The sequence below is a fragment of the Leptonychotes weddellii genome, chromosome 1, assembly GCF_054177405.1.
Source record: "Leptonychotes weddellii isolate Sample4059 chromosome 1, ASM5417740v2, whole genome shotgun sequence".
Classification (NCBI taxonomy): Eukaryota; Metazoa; Chordata; class Mammalia; order Carnivora; family Phocidae; genus Leptonychotes; species Leptonychotes weddellii.
In genome coordinates this window covers 142,713,284-142,719,283 of record NC_138369.1, presented here as the reverse complement: position 1 = coordinate 142,719,283, position 6,000 = coordinate 142,713,284, and positions in this window count along the sequence as shown.

The window sequence follows — 6,000 nt, the reverse complement described above, 5'->3', positions numbered from 1 at the left end:
TGTCTTGTTTGTCAAATTCCACATATGAGTGAGATCATATGATAATTGTCTTTCTCTGATTTACTTATTTCACTTAGCATAATACCCTCTAGTTCCATCCACGTTGTTGCAAATGGCAATATTTCATTTTTTGATGGCTGCATAATATTCCATTGTGTGTGTGTGTGTAGATATGTGTATATATATATATATCTACACATACATATATATACCACATCTTCTTTATCCATTCATCTGTTGATGGAAATCTGGGCTCTTCCCACAGTTTGGCTATTGTGGACATTGCTACTATAAACATTGAGGTGCACATACCCCTTCAGATCACTACATTTGTATCTTTGGGATAAATACCTAGTAGTGCAATTGCTGGGTCGTAGCGTAGCTGTATTTTCAACTTTTTGAGGAACCTCCATACTGTTTTCCAAAGTGGCTGCACCAGCTTGCATTCCCACCAACAGTGTGGGAGGGTTCCCCTTTCTCTGCATCCTCGCCAACATCTGTTGTTTCCTGACTTGTTAATTTTAGCCATTCTGACTGGTGTGAGGTGGTATCTCATTGAGGTTTTGATTTGGATTTCCCTAATGCTGAGTGATTTTGAGCACTTTTTCATGTGTCTGTTGGCCATTTGGACGTCTTCTTTGGAAAAATGTCTCTTCATGTCTTCTACCCATTTCCTGATTGGATTATTTGTTCTTTGGGTGTTGAGTTTGATAAGTTCTTTATAGATTTTGGATACTAGCCCTTTATCTGATATGTCATTTGCAAATATCTTCTCCCGTTCTGTCAGTTTTCTTTTGGTTTTGTTGACTGTTTCCGTTGCTGTGCAAAAGTTTTTTGTCTTGATGAAGTCCCAATAGTTCATTTTTGCCCTTGCTTCCCTTGCCTTTGGCGATGTTTCTAGGAAGAAGTTGCCGCGGCTGAGATCGAAGAGGTTGCTACCTGTGTTCTCCTCTAGGATTTTGATGGATTCCCGTATTACATTTAGGTCTTTCATCCATTTTGAGTCTATTTTTGTGTGTGGTATAAGGAAATGGTCCAGTTTCATTCTTCTGCATGTGGCTGTCCAATTTTCCCAACACCGTTTGTTGAAGAGACTGTCTTTTTTCCATTGCATATTCTTTCTTGCTTTGTTGAAGATGAGTTGACCATAGAGTTGAGGGTCCATTTCTGGGCTCTCTATTCTGTTCCATTGATCTATATGTCTGTTTTTGTGCCAGTACCATACTGTCTTGATGATTACAGCTTTGTAATAGAGCTTGAAGTCTGGAATTGTGATGCCATCAGCTTTGCTCTTCTTTTTCAACTTTCCTTTGGCAATTCAGGGTCTTCTATGGTTCCATACAATAGGATTATTTGTTTCCTTTCTTTGAAAAAAAGGTGATGGTACTTTGATAGGGATTGCATTGAATGTGTAGATTGCTCTAGGTAGCATTGATATCTTCACAATATTTGTTCTTCCAATCCATGAGCATGGAACGTTTCTCCATTTCTTTGTGTCTTCCTCAATTTCTTTCATGAGTATTCTGAATACAGATACTTTGCCTCTTTGGTTAGATTTATTCCTAGGTGTCTTATGGTTTTGGGTGCAATTGTAAGTGTCATCAACTCCTTAATTTCTCTTTCTTCTGTCTTGTTGTTGGTGTATAGAAATGCCACTGATTTCTGTGCATTGATTTTATATCCTGCAACTTTACTGAATTCTGTATGAGCTCTAGCAGTTTTGGAGTGGAGTCTTTTGGGTTTTCCACATAAAGTATCATATCATCTGCAAAGAGTGAGAGTTTGACTTCCTCTTTGCTGATGCAAATGCCTTTTATTTCTTTTTGTTGTCTGATTGCTGAGGCTAGGACTTCTAGTACTATGTTGAGTAGCAGTGGTGATAGTGGGCATCCCTGCCCTGATCCTGACCATAGGGGAAAAGCTCTCAGTTTTTCCCCATTGAGAATGATATTCGCTGTGGGTTTTTCATAGATGGCTTTTATGATACTGAGGTATGTACCCTCTATCACTACACTTTGAAGAGTTTTTTTTTTTCCACTTTGAAGAGGTTTAATCAAGAGTTTTAATCAAGAATACTTTGTCTAATGCTTTTTCTGCATCTATTGAGAGTATCATATGGTTCTTGTTCTTTTTTTATTAATGTATTATATCACTTTGATTGATTTGCTAATGTTGAACCAACCTTGCAGCCCAGGAATAAATCCCACTTGGTCATTGTGAATAACCCTTTTAATGTACTGTTGGATCCTATTGGCTAGTATCCTGGGGAGAATTTTTGCATCCATGTTCGTCAGGGATATTAGTCTGTAATTCTCCTTTTTGATGGGGTCTTTGTCTGGTTTTGGGATCAATGTAATGCTGGCCTCATAAAATGAGTTTAGAAGGTTTCCTCCCATTTGTATTTTTTGGAACAGTTTCAGAAGAATATTAGTTCTTTAAATGTTTGGTAGAATTCCCCTGGGAAGCCATCTGGCCCTGGGCTCTTGTTTGTTGGGAGATTTTTGATGACTGCTTCAATTTCCTTACTGGTTATGGGTCTGTTCAGGTTTTCTGTTTCTTCCTGGTTTAGTTTTGGTACTTTATACGTCTCTAGGAATGCATCCATTTCTTCTAGGTTGTCTAATTTGCTGGCATAAAGTTGCTCATAATATGCTTTTATAATTGTATTTCTTTGGTATTGGTTATCATCTCTCCTCTTTCATTCATGATTTTATTTATTTGCATCCTGTCTCTTTTCTTTTTTATAAGGCTGGCCAGGGGTTTATCAGTCTTATTAATTTTTTCAAAGAATCAGCTTCTAGTTTCGTTGATCTGTTCTACTGTTGTTTTTGTTTACTATTTCATTGATTTCTGCTCTGATCTTTGTTATTTCTCTTCACCTGCTGGGTTTAGGCTTTATTTGCTGTTCTTTCTCCAGCTCCTTTAGGTGTAGGGTTAGGTTGTGTATTTGAGACCTTTCTTGTTTCTTGAGAATGGCTTGTCTTGCTATATACTTTCCTCTTAGGTCTGCCTTTGCTGCATTTGAAAGATTTTGAACAGTTGTGTTTTCATTTTCATTTGTTTCCATGAATTTTTTAAATTCTTCTTTAATTTCCTGGTTGACCCATTCATTCTTTAGTAGGATGCTCTTTAGCCTCCATGTATTTGAGTTCTTTACAACTTTCCTCTTGTGATTGAGTACCAGCGTCAAACCATTGTGATCTGAAAATATGCAGGGAATGATCCCAGTCTTTTAGTACCAGTTGAGACCTGATTTGTGACCCAGGATGTGATCTATTCTGGAGGATGTTCCATGTGCACTAGAGAAGAATGTGTGTTCTGTTGCTTGGGATGGAATGTTCTGAATATATCTGTGATGTCTATCTCATCCAGTGTGCCATTTAAAGCCTTTATTTCCTTGTTGATCTTTTGCTTTGATGATTTGTCCATTTCAGTGAGTGGGTGTGGAAGTCCCCTACTACTGTTGTATTACTGTTGACGTGTTTCTTTGATTTTGTTATTAATTGGCTTATATAATTGACTGCTCCCAATTTAGGGGCATAGATATTTACAGTTGTTAGATATTCTTGTTGGATAGACCCTTTAAGTATGATCATCTCTTATTATAGTCTTTGGTTTAAAATCTAATTTGTCTGATACAAGGATTGCCACCCCAGCTTTCTTTTGATGTCCATTAGCATGGTAAATGGTTTTCCACCCCCTCACTTTCAATCTGGAGGTGTCTTTGGGTCTAAAATGACTCTCTTGCAGACAGCATATCTATGGGTCTTGTTTTTTTATCCAATCTGATATGCTGTGTCTTTTGATTGGGGCATTTAGCCCATTTACATTCAGGGTAACTATTGAAAGATAGGAATTTACTGCCATTGTATTGCTTGTAAGGTGACTGTTACTGTACATTGTCTGTGTTCCTTTCTGGTCTGTGTTACTTTTAGGCTCTCTCTTTGCTTGGAGGACCTCTTTCAATATTTCTTGTAGGGCTGGGTTGGTGTTCACAAATTCTTTTGGTTTTTGTTTGTTCTGGAATCTTTTTATCTCTCCTTCTATTTTCAATGACAGCCTTGCTGGATATAGTATTCTTCACTGCAGATTTTTCTCGTTTAGTGCCCTGTATATATCATACCAGTCCTTTCTGGCCTGCCAGGTCTCTGTGGATAAGTCTGCTGCCAATCTAATGTTTCCACCGTTGTAGGTTACAGAACTCTTGTTGTGAGCTGCTTTCAGGATTTTCTCTTTGTTTCTGAGACTTGTAAGTTTTAGTATTACATGTCAGGGTGTTGACTTATTTTTATTGATTTTGAAGGGGGTTGTCTGTGGCTCCTGGATTTTGATGCCTGTGTCCTTCCCCAAATTAGGGAAGTTCTCTGCTGTGATTTGCTCCAGTATACCTTCTGCCCCTCTCTCTTCTTCTTCTGGGATCCCAATTATTCTAATATTGTGTTGTCTTATGGTATCACTTTCTCTCGAATTCTCCCCTCATGATCCAGTAGTTGTTTATCTCTCCTTTTCTCAGCTTCTTTATTTTCCGTCATTTGGTCTTCTATATCACTAATTCTCTCTTCTGTCTCATTTATCCTAGCAATCAGAGCCTCCATTTTTTATTACACCTCATTAATAGCATTTTTGATTTCGATTTGGTTAGATTTTAGTTCTTTTATTTCTCCAGACAAGGATTCTCTAGTATCTTCTATGCTTTTTTCAAGCCCAGATAGTATCTTTATAATCGTCATTCTGAACTCTAGTTCCAACATCTTGCTAATGTCCGTATTGATTAGGTCCCTGCCAGTCAGTACTGCCTCTTGTTCTTTTTTTTTTTTTTTTTTTTTTTTTGAGGTGAGTTTTTCCATTTCATCATTTTGTCCAGAGAAGAATAGATTAATGAGAGAGCAGTATGCTAAAAGGGTACGACCCCACAAAAATATACACTAAACAAATCAGAAGAGACCCGAAACTGGGGAGGAAAGATAAAGAAAAAAAAAAAAAAGAATATGATCAGTCTGGTGAATAGAACAGAGCCACACGGTAGAGTTTGGGTGTATTTTGGTCTGTTAGAAGAAACTGCCTTCCTAAATTTTAAAAAAGAAAAACATATATATACAAAAATAAGGGTAAATACGAGGAAGGGATAGAATATGAATGTAAAGATCAAAATTAAAAAAGATTTTCAAAAAGGAATTGATAAGTTAGTTGAAAAAGAAAGAAAAAAAAAATTTAAGCAAAGGAGAGAATGTGATCAGGTGGGAGACTGGAACAAAGCCGTACACTAAATTTAAGGTGTTTTTTGGTCTGTTAGAAGAAACTGTATCCCAAAATTTTAAAGAAAGAAAAACTTTTAGGTTAAATACAATGAAGGGGTAGAATATGACTGTAAAAATGAAAATTTAAAAAAAGATTTTTAAAAAGGAATTGATAAGGTATTGATTGAAAAAAGAAAGAAGAAAAATTTTTTAAAAATTGAAAAAGAAAAGAATTTAAAAAATTAACTTTGAAAGACTAAAGAATCATTGGAAAAAAGCCATGAATTCTATGTGTTGTATTCTCCTGCCTCTGGAGTTTTGCAGGTCTCATTGATCAGTGAACTTGATCTTGGCTGGATGTTCTTGCTGATCTTCTGGGGGAGCGCCCTGTTGCAGTGATTCTCAAATGTCTTTGCCCGAGGAAGAATTGTACCACCCTTGCCAGGGGTCAGGCTAAGTAATCTGGTCAGGTTAGCTTTCGGTAGCTTCCCCCACCGCCCCCCCACCGAACGCTTTCCATACAGCTTTGGAGGATGAGAATGAAAATGGTGGCCTCCCAATCTCTGCCCCAGAGGAGCCGAAAACTCAGGGCCCCATTCCTCGGTAAGCCCCCAGAGAAAAGCAGTCAATCACTCTCATCTCCCCAGTCTCCAGCTGCACTCCATGCTCACCTGGCCTGTTATAGAGCATTTTTATCTCTGGCACATGACTCCGTCTGGAGTCTCCAAACCCAGTAGATTACTGCAGTGTGCTCCCACCCTGC